The sequence below is a fragment of the Gymnoscopelus microlampas genome (assembly GCF_963454915.1).
Source record: "Gymnoscopelus microlampas genome assembly, chromosome: 19".
In the NCBI taxonomy this organism is placed as follows: domain Eukaryota; kingdom Metazoa; phylum Chordata; class Actinopteri; order Myctophiformes; family Myctophidae; genus Gymnoscopelus; species Gymnoscopelus microlampas.
In genome coordinates, this window is record NC_139956.1 from 25,388,164 (window position 1) to 25,404,615 (window position 16,452).

Consider the following 16,452-nt stretch of genomic DNA (forward strand, 5'->3'; position numbering starts at 1 on the left):
TGAACTATCCTGTGGTAAAGACAGACACTGCCTTTCCCACTTTACCTTTATAGCCTCACATGTTCCATTATTTTCATTATTTTCTGTTTAACATATGCATTTATCATACTACTCATTTCATATTCATTTCATTTATATAAACAACACAGAGACAATTGTGTGTTTAAAACATAACCACTTTATTGTGTATCAACAGTTTAAAGCTCCTCACCACCCCAAACAAACACACATACTTGCCAAGACCACTTCCTGGTCTGAGGATCTGGAAAGAGTAACACATGACCACAGTGCTCCTTATATGGAGGGTAGGGGAATTGGGACATACCATTTGACAGGGGAGTGTGGGATTTTTCTGTATAAGGTATATTATGATGGAAAAGAGGTGTGTGGTTAAACAGGATTAATACTTACCTTTTGATTGTTTTGAATCATTTCTGTAAAGTTTGGAAAATGTTTTCTTTGTTTGAGTTCACTTGTAATTTTGGGGAATGTGTTGAGGTTGCCTGTTTTGTAGGACATGGTTGAGGCCACTAAGGAGAGCCATTCAGGTAGAGGATATGAGTCAGTCTAGTCTCAGGCCTGAGGAGGAAAGTCACGGGCACAATGCGGCTGCTAAAGCTCTGCCCGGTATCTCAGTCTGACAGAGTCAGTTAGTCTCTGGACATGTTGTTTGTGTGAAGCAATGTAGGTTTATTGTTTTGTTTTTTTTTAATTACTTTTTTTTAAACTATTTTTTGAACACCATTTTGTTTTTGTGCACTTTAGAAAATAAACCCGGATTATCACAACAGTTGGTTTGTCATTCTGTCTACCTAGCCCTCATCCAAAGGAACTCTTTTACATATGGTGGCAGTGGTGGGATGAGTGGCAATCAAGGGTGACAGAGCCACCATGACAACCAAAGCAACTACCAGATCCGGGATACGCAAAGAGGGCGGCAACCAGACATCTTTTGTAGAGGATGTTGAAGAGGAACCGATCCTGAATGAGGAGGAAGGAGCCAGGGGTGAGGGACCACCAGAGACGGTGGAGAGTCTGAGCCACACCTTCAAAGCCTTCCTCCTGAATCAACAGCTGAGAGATGCAAAGAGGGAGCAGGATAATCAGACCCAGGAGCTCCGGATGCGAAACCTTCAGCAGCAGTTTGGCCAGGTGCAGAATGAAATACAACTGGACCGATTGGAGCGAAGGTCGCTGGGAGCACCAACACCGGATGGCACTACAGCGCCCCCTCCTGTTGACCTCGGGGAATTGCAGTCGGCCAGAAGGGCTGGTTCTCTTGGGGTTCTTCATGAGCAGGGGGCGGAGTCTCCTTCATCAAGCCACGCATCTGCAGCACCACCACCGATTAATTGGAAAGGGCCGAAAATGCAGCCCTACAGGGAGGATGAAGACATCGAACACTATCTTGCCACTTTCGAACGCATCGCGTTGGCTTGTCGGTGGCCCCAGGAAAACTGGGCTCTTCATCTTGTTCCCCTCCTTACCGGCAAAGCAAGAGCAGCTTATCTAGCCATGGACATTGATTCTGCGATGCAGTTTGACCAGGTGAAAGCAGCCATTTTGCAAAAATTTGAAATTAATCCAGAGACGTACCGTGATCGATTCCGTTCCAGTAGAGTGGAGGCTGATGAGACTCCCAAAGAACTTCAGACACGGCTGAAGGAGCTTTATGACAAATGGATGAACCCCAGACAGAAATCCAAGGAGGAGGTTGGGGACGCCATTGTCATGGAGCAGTTCTTTCGCATCCTCAATCCAGAGCTGCGAACGTGGATCAAAGAACACGATCCGGCTACGTCACGAGCAGCAGCTGAGCTGGCAGAGACCTTCCTTGCAGCCCGGAGGTCCTCCAAAGGCTACCCGATGGGAAGGTCAACCACTACACCTCTCTCCTACCATGGTAATCCCGGGGGTGGTTCTGGTAGTGGGTCTAGGAACTTTAATAGATCTCAAGATGCGAGACAGCAGGATCCCCCTAATAGGAAACCAGATAGGAAGGATCCCCCTGTGTGTTACAACTGTGGTCAGCCAGGACACATTAAGGTAGAATGCCCAGTTATTGCTGTTAAGAAATCTCACTTGAGTTCTGTGTATGCACCTTCTCCAGAACAGCCAATACTAAGTGTGATTAAAGTGTGTATAGCAGGTCATTATTGCAAAGCTCTGTTAGATTCAGGAAGTGACCAGACTCTCATTAGAGAAGACCATTTGCCCAATCAGATGTTGGTACAGGCAAGGCAGGTTAATGTAACCTGTGTCCATGGGGACTGCAAGCCTTTTCCAACAGCTGATATATCTATTCAGATAGAGGGACAGGAGTACATCCTCAGAGTAGGGGTGGTAGCACATTTGCCCTATCCCGTAGTATTGGGAAGAGATTTGCCAATACTCTATGAGTTATTAAGTCAGTTCCAGGGTTCTAACAGTTTTGGTGCCCCACACTGTGTTTCAGACAGCCACAGGGAAGCCCTGGTGGTTACTAGATCCCAACGCTCGGATTTAGATCAGGGGTGGGAGGAGCTAGCTTTTGCTGGGGAGATGGCCAAGCAGAACAAGGGGAAGAAAACCCGCAGTCAGAAGCGTCAGGAGAAGGTTTGGGGAACTAAATTAGTAGAGCCCGAGCCAACAATGCCAGACATAGACTTTGACATTTTGCCCAGTAACGTCAGTGTATTGCAGAGACAGGATGAGACACTCAAGAAACTGTTTGAGAAGCTTGTAGATGAGACTACAAAGGTTTCCGTTCTTGACAAGGAAATGTTTGTGGTCAAGGGACATATTTTGTACAGGCGCACCAGTACAGGGGACCAATTGGTGGTACCAACAGGTTTGAGGCCCACAGTTTTACACCTAGGACACTCAATACCCTGGTCAGGACATTTGGGTCAGACAAAAACCTATGCCCGCATAGCTGCACGCTTTTACTGGCCCCAAATGTACCTGGAAGTATTAGAGTACTGTAAGACCTGTGCAGAATGTCAGCAAACCGCCCCAGGAAAGAAAGGTGACAGGGCCCCTTTAATTCCTATGCCAGTGATAGATGAGCCCTTTTCACGCATCGCTATGGATGTTGTTGGCCCCTTAGAGCGTAGTTCATCAGGCAACCGATTCATCCTTGTTATTGGTGACTATGCTACTAAGTACATGGAAGCTTTTCCCCTTAGACAAGTTAAGAGCCGCCAGGTCGTTAACTGTTTAATACAGCTATTCTCAAGGGTGGGGGTCCCCCGGGAGATAATTACAGACCAGGGAACCAATTTTACGTCTAAGTTTTTGAAAGAGGTTTATCGTCTCTTAGGTATTAAGGGAATACGAACCACCCCCTATCATCCGCAGACCGATGGCATGGTCGAACGGTTCAACAAAACCCTTAAAGCAATGCTTCGCAAGTTTGTGTCCAGTACGGGTGCCGACTGGGACCAGTGGCTTCCGTTCCTGCTCTTTGCCTACAGAGAGGTCCCCCAGGCAACAACAGGTTTTTCCCCTTTTGACCTCTTATATGGACGTCATGTCAGAGGGCCTTTGGACATTCTGAAAGAGGCCTGGGAAGGAGAGCAGCCAGCCAAGCAGGTTGGAGTGATGTCCTATGTGCTTAAAAGGAGAGACAAACTGGAGCAGCTAACTGAATTGGCACATGCAAATATTGACAAGGCACAGGCGAGGCAGAAGAAGGGTTATGACCAGAGCAGTAAACAACGCACTTTCCAACCGGGACAGAAGGTGTTGTTGCTGTTGCCCAGCTCTGAGAGCAGCCTCCTGGCCAAGTGGCAGGGTCCATTTGAGGTCACTCGCAAAGTGGGACCGGTGACCTATGAACTTTACCTGCCAGAGCGCCGGAAGAAACATCAGACTTTTCATTTAAATCTCTTGAGGGAATGGAAGGACAGAATCCCTCTGTCTCAACAGCTCCTGGCCCGAGTTGTCACTGATGAGGAAGAGTTGGAGGAGCAATACTTCCCTGCATCCTCTGAATCCTTTTCACTCCCTGATGTAAGTCACCTTGTTCCTTCCAAGCAAAATGAACTAAAAGACTGTTTTCCTGATGGGCTGTTTAGTGAGCGACCAGGACGCACAGACCTGGTTGCTCATGATATACATGTGTTGACTCCGGAGACAGCACCAATTCGCCAGTCCAGCTACCGCATTCCAGCCACCTTAGTCTCAGCACTCAAAAAGGAGGTGGACATGATGCTGGACATGGGCATCATTGAGCCTTGCAACAGCCAGTGGTGTAGTCCAGTGGTGCTGGTGCCAAAGAAAGACAGTCCAGACTTGAGGTTTTGTATCAATTTTATCAAAGTGAACAGTGTTTCTGCCTTTGACGCCTATCCTATGCCTCGTGTAGATGAAATGATAGAGCGTTTGGGGAATGCAAAGTATTTGACTACTCTTGATTTGTGTAAGGGATATTGGCAGGTTCCCCTCACTGAGAGAGCTAAAGACATTACAGCCTTCCGAGTGCCCTCTGGTCTGTATCGTTTCACAGTGATGCCCTTCGGCCTACACGGAGCAGCAGCGACATTCCAAAGGCTCATGGACAATGTTCTGAGAGGGGCTGAAGCCTACTCAGCAGCCTACATCGATGATGTCATCATCTACAGCTCCACATGGGAAGAACATCTCCAGCATCTCTCTGACATCTTCCAGCGTATTCAGCAGGCTGGGCTGGTGGTCAATGCTAAGAAATGCCAGTTAGTTAAGTCAGAGGTCAAGTACTTGGGGTATGTAATAGGGAGAGGCCAAATTCGCCCTCAGATTGACAAAATTGAAGCTGTCCAATCCTGCCCACCACCTACGACCAAGCGTCAGGTCAGGTCATTTCTCGGCCTAGCAGGATGGTATAGAAGATTTATAGCCAATTTTTCAGATAGAGCAGCACCACTTACAGCCCTGACTCGGAAGTCCTGTCCTGCAAAAGTCAAGTGGACACCAGAGTGTGATGCAGCCTTCCAGGACCTCAAACAGTGTCTGTGTGAAGATCCTGTCTTGCAGAGCCCTGACTTTTCATTGCCCTTTACAGTGCAGACCGATGCGTCTGAGATTGGTCTTGGGGCAGTGTTACTGCAGGGGAGAGCAGGAGACCAGAGACCTGTGCTGTATGTGAGCCGCAAGCTCTACCCAAGAGAGACACGTTATTCCACTATCGAAAAAGAAGGTCTTGCTATCAAATGGGCTCTTGACACTCTCAGGTATTACATCTTGGGAAAAGACTTTCTTTTAGAGACTGATCATCGTGCCCTCCAATGGATCCATAGGATGAGGGACACAAATGGCCGAATAGCACGGTGGTACCTTTCTTTGCAGCCCTATAGGTTCACTGTGAAGTACCGTGCTGGAAAGGACAATGTGGTGGCTGATTTCCTGTCCCGGAAAGGGATGTAGGGGACAGGTCTTAAAGGGGGGGATGTGTGGTAAAGACAGACACTGCCTTTCCCACTTTACCTTTATAGCCTCACATGTTCCATTATTTTCATTATTTTCTGTTTAACATATGCATTTATCATACTACTCATTTCATATTCATTTCATTTATATAAACAACACAGAGACAATTGTGTGTTTAAAACATAACCACTTTATTGTGTATCAACAGTTTAAAGCTCCTCACCACCCCAAACAAACACACATACTTGCCAAGACCACTTCCTGGTCTGAGGATCTGGAAAGAGTAACACATGACCACAGTGCTCCTTATATGGAGGGTAGGGGAATTGGGACATACCATTTGACAGGGGAGTGTGGGATTTTTCTGTATAAGGTATATTATGATGGAAAAGAGGTGTGTGGTTAAACAGGATTAATACTTACCTTTTGATTGTTTTGAATCATTTCTGTAAAGTTTGGAAAATGTTTTCTTTGTTTGAGTTCACTTGTAATTTTGGGGAATGTGTTGAGGTTGCCTGTTTTGTAGGACATGGTTGAGGCCACTAAGGAGAGCCATTCAGGTAGAGGATATGAGTCAGTCTAGTCTCAGGCCTGAGGAGGAAAGTCACGGGCACAATGCGGCTGCTAAAGCTCTGCCCGGTATCTCAGTCTGACAGAGTCAGTTAGTCTCTGGACATGTTGTTTGTGTGAAGCAATGTAGGTTTATTGTTTTGTTTTTTTTTAATTACTTTTTTTTAAACTATTTTTTGAACACCATTTTGTTTTTGTGCACTTTAGAAAATAAACCCGGATTATCACAACAGTTGGTTTGTCATTCTGTCTACCTAGCCCTCATCCAAAGGAACTCTTTTACATATCCCTTTAAGGCTCTGAGGAAAGTCAGGTGTAGTCCACTTGTCTTTATTTAATGTAAGCTGACAAGAACTGTTACTTTGGTCTTCATTGCATCCATCCATCCAAGCTATTTCCAAGGTGAACCAGAACATTTTATTTCTCGCCTGTAAGGCCTTTTTCTCCTTTTTTTGAAATTCATCCCCTTTGTCTGTGCTTGAACGACATACAGTAACACCCCCAAGAGGATAAAAACTAAACTTCAAACAGCTCAAAGTAAACTAGTCTTAGTTGGAATTGAACCATATAGGTCCGTGTTTTATGTTGGCATTTCGAATTTGAAAATAGACTAACACAGCTGAGCTTGAGATAATATTGTGTTTCAGTAGGTTTACAGTATGTGCTGCTGTACATGATGCCGGCCTATAAGCTCCATAACCACAATACTACTACTACTACTACTACTACTACTATTAAAGCTGCTACACAGTAGTGTAATGTTCACATACATAACCTGTACTTTTCTATTGTGTAATTTTTAATGAGACATCTTAAGAGTGGGATTGACTTTATTATATGGAATGCATTTTGGGCTAATATGGAACTTTGTATAGCTGTGTAAAGCTGCGAGAGACCCTGTCCGTCCGTGTGTCCGTGTGTCCGTCCGTCTGTGCACACACACTCCCTGGATGCCAATCCAGAACCTCTGCCCCCAATTTTTCACATGGGCCTGTTATAGCGCCACCAGCGCCACTTTTTGCAAAACACATTTTTTGACAGTACTCCTACAGATTTTGTCCAAACGTCACGCAAATCGGTACACAATATCTCTATAGTCATTAAACAATACTGGTCTTTCAGATTTTTTTTTTTGAACAACATGCCTAAAATCATGAACACAGTGTGCAAGTTCCCTGAAGTTTTGCACGCACATTCCCACTAGGCCGAGGAAGAAACACAACTTGTTTTTTTTTTCAAATCAGCCTCATAGTGGCGCTATAACAGGCTGATTTGTGTATTACCTATAACTGCATCGATCTGTGTAAAACTTTGTATGTGCACTCCCTAGGGAATTCCACATTTTGGTGGCATAGTAATAGAATTAATTTAACCCCTTGTTTGAGCCAAATCTGTGTTGAACGTGATTTGTGGAGCTCCTTCTGGTGTTTGAGGACGTCTTTAAAATGTTTTAAGTAGCTTGACAGGTAGCCTACATGGGTGTCTTTGTGTTTGAGGTGTAGAGTATCTTGTAGACCAGGCCCATTGCAAGTTGCTGTACTCTGTCCTCTACCCTGAGCCATGATCCTACCCTAGCAAAATGAGCAGGGGTTAGATGAGTTGTAGGTGTGAGGCCAAGGAGTAGCCTGACCAGTTTGTTTTGGGATGTCTGGAGCCTTGTTTTTAAGGGCTTTGTGGTGCTATGGTATCATGAGGTGCATGCATAGTCATAGTGACATTGGATGAGTGCTCCGGCTAGTCCTCTATGTATTCCTACTGCCCAGTGAGGCGATCCTGTATACAAATCTTGTTCTTTGGTTGACTTTTTTGTATTACTTCGGCCTTGCAGAGGTTTATTTTGTTTATTTTGGTTTATTATCAGAGAGCCAGGTGCAGATTTTACCGAGTTCAGAGCTAAGGGTTTTTTCGACCTGCAATTGTCAGAGACCAGGAGAGCCGAGCCATCCGTGAACAGGAACAAATTGCAGTCACAAGCTGATGTCATGTCGTTTACATATATTAGGAACAGTAAAGGCCCTAGTATGCTTCCTTGCGGAACGCCACAGCTCACCGGGAGGAGGAGGGGGGGGGGGGGGGGGGGGGGCAGGGTGGTGGAGAGATCTCCACCACCTGTTCTCTCTCCTCCAGATAGAATACATCCAGTTCACTGATGTGCTATCAAAGCAGATTGCTTTTAGCTTTTCAATCAATATAGAGTGATTTACGGTGTCAAATGCCACGCAAATCGGTACACATTATGTCTATTAGTCATGACTGAATTCCAAACATTGCTGGCCCACAATAACCTACAGTACCTGACCTGGCGGAGACCTGTGCTCCGAGGAGCACTTTTTCTAGTTAATATCATTATTATCAAGTATTATAAACCCAAGTCTTCATAGTATGATGAGTAAATAAGTATATAACACTTTTAATAACACACTGCAGCAGGAGTGTTTCCTCAGCGTTTCTGAGACATATGTGGGTGTGAAGTCTAGCTGGTTTTAGAATTGGGACATCATGCATTTCATGCCCAAAAGTGTGAACTTGATAGGTTCCCGTTGACAGACTTTTTAACGGGCTAGTCAGTCAACATTCTTAGCTATTAATCATTATCATCCATATTTTAACTATTGGGAACGTGGACACCATTCAAATTAATAGGGCGACAGAAAATAACATGGCGACAGCGTCCATTGAGTTCAACAGAGAAGTGGCACCATATATATTCGGTTCCTCAAGCTATGACTGGGTCTAAATTGTGTAGCTTATATGTTTTCTAAACGTACTACTCTCCTGATAATAAATATAGGCTATTTTCTTCTTTAAATTCTGTTTTTGTTTTTGCATGTAATTATTTGACCGTAAACTTGCGTCACCAGAGTTTTCCGCACAGTGGAGAAATCGTTTGAGTGTTATGGTATATCCAGGACTAAAAGTATCTATTAAACATGGATTAGGAAATCTAAACTAATATTATCACTTATTGTTGATTAATTAACAGTGTGGGAATTTGCAGGTGAGGCTGTGACCGATTTGTGATAAGAGGCTGTTTCTGCATTTTGATTTAATCAGTCACACCCTGTAGATTCTGCCCTTTTGTTCTGCAACAGGAGAGTTTGCATAATATGAGCTTGTGTAAATGTACATGTACAATAGGGTTAAAGTAAATTGTCATGTGTCAGTGTAAAGGAGGCAGTTCATTGTGAAAGGCTGGCACAAGAAGTATTTTGTTTCTAAAAACCTGTTTGTAAGTGGTTGGAAATGAACCTGGAGGTGTGTCTAATGTCTGCATATAATGTATTATCTCTGTGATTCAAGTTACACTCTGTGAATTGGCAACGCAGATGTCACTTTGCTCTTGATAAATATCAGAAAGGACTATCCATCCATCATTCTCTGCAGAAGTTGTGACCATGGGAACCCGTCACCTTGTCCTGCTTTGCATCCTGATAGGAGCTGCTCTGTACTGCTCTGTGACAGCTGACGGTAAGTTTGTAGTGTTTTTAGTGTCACTGGCCTATGAAAAACGTATTGTTTTATTTTCTCAACTAAAGAGTGCAACAAGTCATAACACTGATAGTACTGTATCATTTCTGTTTTTAATTACATATCATGAAAAGCCATTTTTATGTTAAAAAATACATTTGTACACAGATGGAATTGGCCCTGCCCCTAAGGTGTGCTGTTTCAAATTCCACACAAAGCCACTTGACATCAATCGCTTCATTGAACATCTGAAGTCTTATCACAGGACTGATGATAGGTGCCCAAAAGCAGGAGTCATGTAAGTGTTGTAGTATATATATAATTATGTGTGTATGTATATGTGTGTGTGTATATATATATATATATACACTTTTCTTTTTTTTTACTAAGTCACAAAGTGCCACCATTATAGCACCATCAACATTTTCTTGTTTCTTGCACAGTGTGGTCACAAAGAAGAACAGGAACCTCTGCATGGATCCTACTCTCCCTTGGGTCCAGCAGATCATGAAGGCTCTGCATAAGCATAGCTTATAGCAGCAATCTGCCTGCAGGATGAAAAGAAAAACTGACATAGAATTGTTTTTAAGCTTTTCTGTCTTCCCCATATCTCATATACTGAAGAAATGTTTGTTTAGAATGAGGACTTTTTAGCTAATAATGTTGTGTAATAGGTAGGCTAAATGCCACAAATGTGAGTTCTGTGTGAATTAGCAGCACATTTTTTGTCCTTTATTATTTTCATTATTATTATTATTTTTAAACTACAATGTATATGTACATTATGGGGGAGATTAATAACATCCATGCTTCATTAAATATGTTTCTTGAGTCTTAATCGTTCTGTTCTATAGAGAAACCCCATGGGCTTAAAATGTACTTAAAAGAGCTGGAAATATTTGTTCTCCTATTGTTTATGGTTTGCCTTGTAGGCTAACTCAAGCAATGCCTTAAAACAGAGCACATTTGATTAATTTATTTAACAAAACTTTGAGATCAATCAATTAATAATATAATATTAACTATACTGCTTAGCAGTGTTGGGATAGTTACTAAAACATAGTAATATGTTACTTATTACATATTACTTGTTTAAAAAGTAATGTAGTTACTTTACTTATTACTCCCTGCCAAAAGTACCTAGTTACTTATTACTTTAGTTACTTTTTTTTTCTCGCCCCCAGTAATTTGCATCCTTTCTCCCCAAAAGTCTGACTTTGCATTTTCAACATTAGCAGTTGTTTTTTTTCTCTTTTCTGCAGCCTACATTGTAAAATCCTCATTGTACACTCATTTGAATTATATTAACACTAAGACTTTTACAGTGTATGAATTCATAACTTACAGACTAAATGAAAACCATTTGACGACTATGAATTGAATACTAAGGACCTCAATGGAAACAAGTATTTTAAATGTATTTAATGTATTTTTTGCCTAATAAAATATTCAAATTCAAACACCTGGGCTCAAACAGATAATGACTCATCATGAGACACAATCTGCGTCAGACAGAAAACAGACGTCAAACAGTCAGTGACCTATAGTATATATATATATTGAAAATAGCCGACCTACAAGCTTACGGCGCATCTTCATCGGTTAACAAGTCGCTTATAATAAGCAGACATGGCAACACTGTTTGTTCCGGTTTAAGGGCGGCCCGCCCTTCCGCAGCTGATAATAATTCACACAGACAAGTGCGCAACGTTTCCGTATCCGCTCTAGACCGGATCAGCAAGCAGCCTGCATAGCAACTCGATCCCAACCAGTCTATCATTATATCAATGGACCAAAAACAACACAGGATCAAATAAACACACTCAAACCCAGAGTACCACCGAGGCTCGTGAAAAAAAGTAATAAGTTACTTTTTGAAAAAAAGTAAAGGTAATATTATTACTCAAAACGTGAAAGTAATTAGTTACGTTACTAGTTACTGGGAAAAGGTAATAATATTACTTTAAGTTACATATTACTTTAGTTACTTCCCAACACTGCTGCTTAGTCATAGAGGCTGGTTTAAAATTGAATATATATATATATATATATATATATATATATATATATATATATATATATATATATATATATATATATATATATAAGATATATAGGATTTTCTCTTTATTGCTATAGCAAGAGTCGTGATTCTAAAAATCCATTACAGTTATGAAAACATTATACAGTAGGTTCATGTAGATCTGAGATAATCTTTCAAAAAGCCTGCTCCACAATAACTGTTTTACCAGGGGAAGTAGTCAGTTTACTGACTTGCCTTCAGAGCTAAGATGACTGTATCATTCAAATATTAAACAAATCACAAGACCTGACACAATCTGGTCATTGTACAGCAGATACGCAAATAAACATGGCATGCAAATGGCTTAGCTAGCATTGGTTGCAGGGAGCAAATATGGCTGCATTTGGTTATTAAAAGAAAAGATTTAATACACAAGACATTCGTAGCTGTTAAGCCTGTTTTTGTCAAATCTTCTACCGTAATCTAAGGCTTGCAGTTGCCTGGCAACTCCCAATTAAATGTACAGAACAGTAAAGATGAGACAAATTTAGAGTAATACCATCTAAACACAATACCTCTCTTGTGGAACTGAATATAATTATTTATGTATGTTAAGTTCAGTCAGATAAATGTAGAACTATTCCACATTTCTACTGTGCATGACAACTTCCCAGTAAACATAAATATATATTTTTTTAACTCAAATATATAACAAAGAATGGCATGGAGCGTGTTAATCAATGGAATCAGTAGTGTCAGCAATGTATGGATGTGTGGTAAATGTAGTGTGTGGTGTTGATTGTTGAATGGTGCAAACCAAAGGCTAGGGGGACCAAACGCTGTCATTTATACGGTGAGATAGAGACTGCAGTGTGGCCAACACGCAGCCTTTTATAGGCCCCCTGGGAACACTGGCCAGGTGTCCCAAATCAATGCACCTGATTGACACCCCATGCAATGCTCAACCGAACAGACACACATACAAAACCGGGTAGGCCAGACTTCAGCATGGTTTTCGTAGAGCCAGCAAGATCTTGTATTGACCTATTCAATAACTACTGTTATTCAAGACTTTAAGAAAATTAATCAACATGTTTCATCGATTTCAAGGCTCTGAGTAAAGTCAGGTGTTGTCCACTTGTCTTTTTTATTTAGATGCCCTTTGTAGCAGCTGGCAAGAGCATGTTGTTTTTGGTCTTCTTTGCATCCATCCATCCATCCATCCAAGTTATTTCCAAGGTAACCAGAAAATGTAAATTCTTGCCTGTAAGGCCTTTTAAAAAAAGAAATAAGGAAACCCTAAAAATGTTAGCCTCAGTTTTCATCCCTACACTGGCTATGCCTGAACGACATACACCCCCAAGAGGATAAAAACTGAACTTCAGCAGCTCAAAGTAAACTAGTCATAATTGGAATTGAACCATATAGCTCTGTGTCTCATGTTGGCGTTTCAAATCTTGATTGTCACAATCACAATGGTTTGTTGTATTGTATTTCAAAAATAATTGTTATGCACATGCTCGCTGGTACAGAACAAAAAAGTAAACGTATCTAGAAAGAAAAAATAATAGTCTATACAGGCAGATGCTGCTCTGCGGAATCTTTTATTGTACAAATAATACAACATTTCGACCAACAAATGGTCTTCCTCAGGGGAAGGCAATTACCCATATCCCTTAAGTCATGTGAACACAGCTATACGAAGTTCCATATGAACCCAAAATGCATTCCATGTATTAAAGTCAATCCCACTCTTAAGATGTCATTAAAAATGACACAATAAAAAAGTACAGGTTATATATATGAAAATTACACAAAGTAAAACCTGAATATGGAAGTCCCTTTTTGCACTTCTAATTTCACTTGTTTATCCTGTATCCTGTATGAGTTCTCTCTCATGATTGGATACAATTGGTATCCCAACTTGATCTGACCTGATTTTTTTTTATGTTTAAAGAACTGGAAAGAGATCCCTGTTACAGAACAAATACTCAATGGCAATTCTTATGGTCAGAATATAGAGCTATTTAACACGTATTTTAAAATATTACTTACTGGACCTTTAAATAATTGTTTTGAGTATCTGTTCTTAACTTGAGTATTTGTATTTTTGGATAATTTGCACTTTCACTCCATTACATTTCAAAGACAAATATTGTACTTTAATCTACATTTCTAGGAAGAAACAAATTATGCACTTGTCACACTTAGCCCTATTTCAAATAGGCATATTGTGAAAATAGCGCATCTACAAGCTCACAATATCTCACGATGGGACACATTGAGAGCTTGTAGATCTGCCATTTTCGCAATTGATGTTGTGTGTACTTTGTAATTTGTACTTTTGAATACTACTTACTTTGTACTTTTGAATGCTTACGTATTTCTGAAAGCATGCACTTTTGAATACTTCAGTATTTTTTAAAAGCAAGTACTCCTGTACTCTAACTCAAGTACACATTTGACGAAGAAACTTTTACTTGTAGTTGAGTAATACTTGACCAAGAGTACTGGGGTTGAGTACTTCGTTTTACCACTGTTGCCGGTTGTGGGACATGTTCCTGTTCCTGTTAAGACCCATGTAAACAGGAAGTAGGCCTATAAACAGGAAGTAGAAGTATAAGCAGTTACTATTCAAATTATGTCAAACCACAGAATGATACATTATAAACCACCCAGCCAAAGTAGAATGATTTTTTTTCTTTTTTATTAAAAATGTATATAATGCTTTTAATAACAGCAGCAGCAGAAGTGTTTCCTCAGCATTTCTAAGACATGTGTCGGTGTGAATCTGGTTTTAGAATTAGTACATCATGCACTTGATGCCAAAAAGTGTGAACTAGTTTACTGTTGACAGGCCTTTTCACGGGCTAGTCAGTCAAAATTCTTAGCTGTTAATCATCATCATCCATATTTCATCCATATATTATATAAAGTAGTAGTACACATGTGCTTGACTGGGTCTAAATTGTGTAGTAATGAATATTGGCTATTTCCTTCTTCTAAATTATGTTGTTTCGCATGTTTTTGCATGCAATCGTTTCAGTGTATCCTTGCGTCACCAGGCTTTTCCACACAGTGGGGAAATAGTTGAGTGTAGGGGTCGGGGACGGGTGGGGCATGGTTGGGTAGTAGGCTACATTATTAAGGCACACCCCACCCCCCTCCTCTTGCAGTTGCACTTTGCTCTTGATAAATATCAGACAGGACTATTCATCCATCATTCTCTGCAGAAGTTGTGACCATGGGAACCCGTCATATTGTCCTGCTTTGCATCCTGATAGGAGCTGCTCTGTACTGCTCTGTGACAGCCGACGGTAAGTTGATGTACAAGTCCTTATGACAAAAGTATGTTTTTATTTTCTCAACCAAAGAGTGCACCAAATGTTCATAACACTTATAGTACTGTATACTTCCTGTTTTCAGTTACATGTCATAAAAAGCCATTGTTATGTTAACAAATACATTTGTACGCAGATCTAAATGGTCCTTCAAAGTGCTGCATCAAGTCCGAATTCTACGAAGAGCCAAATGACATCAGTCTCTTCATTAAACGTCTGAAGTCTTATTCCAAGACAGATGCTAGGTGCTCATTGGCAGGAGTCATGTAAGTGTTGGAGTGTGTGTGTGTGTGTGTGTGTGTGTGTGTGTGTGTGTGTGTGTGTGTGTGTGTGTGTGTGTGTGTGTGTGTGTGTGTGTGTGCGTGCGTGCGTGCGTGCGTGCGTGCGTGCGTGCGTGCGTGCGTGCGTGTGTTATATGATTATGTTTCACATAATCATATGTCACAAAGTGCCACCATTATAGCAACATTCATATTTTCTTGTTTCTTGCACAGTGTGGTCACAAAGAAGAACAGGACAATCTGCATGGATCCTACTCTCCCTTGGGTCCAGAAGATCATGAAGGCTCTGGACAAACCTAGCTTTTAGTAGCAATCTGCCTGCAGGATTTTAACTTTTCTGTCTTCCCCATCTCATATACTGAGGAAATGTTGGTTTAATAGCCTATAAAGACATTTTTGCTAATAATGTCAGGTGAATAGGTAGACTAAATGTCACAAATGCAAGTTCTGTATGAATTAGCGGCTACATTTTTGTATACGTCCACTGGCACAGTTAATAAAATGCTTTGTTAAATATGTTTCTTGATTCTTTGTTTTCTGTTCTTGAAAGAGAAACTGCCTATAGGCATAAAATGTACTTAAAATAGACTGATAAAAATTGAAATATTGTTCTCCTTTTTTATGGTTTGCATATTTTGCACACTTTAATGAGTGGATGATTCCATATCAGTGTGGTTTGAGTTCTGCATTTTAAAGTTTTATTGAGCAAGGCAATTGAATTGACCAACGCGTTTCGACTCTGAACATCTGTCGACCCTGTCGAAAGACCTAGTGTCGAGACGCGTTGGTCAATTCAGTTGCCTTGCTCAATAAAACCAAAATAATATTTTTGTAAAATGTATATAATAATTTTAATAACATAGCAGCAGCAGAAGTGTTTCCTCAGCGTTTCTGAGGGCGGATTCAGACTGGGTCCGCTTGATTCGAACCGTTCCCGAGTACGGTCGGCTTCTCCCAGCTGGCCAGCATTCACACTGGCCAAGATTCTTGCGCACCCGAGACCATTTAATTTAACAGTAATGGTAAATATGTGCCTCATGGGGGCGCTGTTGACTATGGGGCTTTGGGAGCTAGGGAATGTCATTCACAGAAGAAGAGTCATTTTTCAGAGTTAAGAGTGAATAATAAAGTTTGACTGTGTTCCTGACGTTGTCTTGAGTTATAATAACAACAGATCAACAATACACAACCAAAGCAGTGTGTGCAATGGTCTTTGAAACCTCGAAATGTAACGTTGTCTCTGTTAATATGATTTTGGCGTCACTGACGCATCCTTGGTATTTTAGCAGTGACGTCACGGACTAATCCTTGCCATATTTATCCTAGTGGCAGCGTTCGCTTCACATGTGTTTTTTGTTTATTATTTTTAGCTCGCGCTACT

At 41.1% G+C, this 16,452-nt stretch overlaps 2 long non-coding RNA genes across 2 annotated transcripts; both read left to right on the forward strand.

Moving 5' to 3' along the window:
• Positions 1 to 9,275: 9,275 nt before the first annotated feature.
• LOC311035564 lies at positions 9,276 to 10,866 on the forward strand. Its single transcript, XR_014599743.1, has 3 exons — positions 9,276 to 9,426; positions 9,595 to 9,724; positions 9,870 to 10,866. It is a non-coding gene; the product is annotated as an uncharacterized lncRNA (long non-coding RNA).
• A 3,745-nt stretch (positions 10,867 to 14,611) lies between these two features.
• On the forward strand, positions 14,612 to 15,476 carry LOC311034757. Its single transcript, XR_014599627.1, has 3 exons — positions 14,612 to 14,766; positions 14,927 to 15,056; positions 15,285 to 15,476. It is a non-coding gene; the product is annotated as an uncharacterized lncRNA (long non-coding RNA).
• Positions 15,477 to 16,452: the final 976 nt, after the last annotated feature.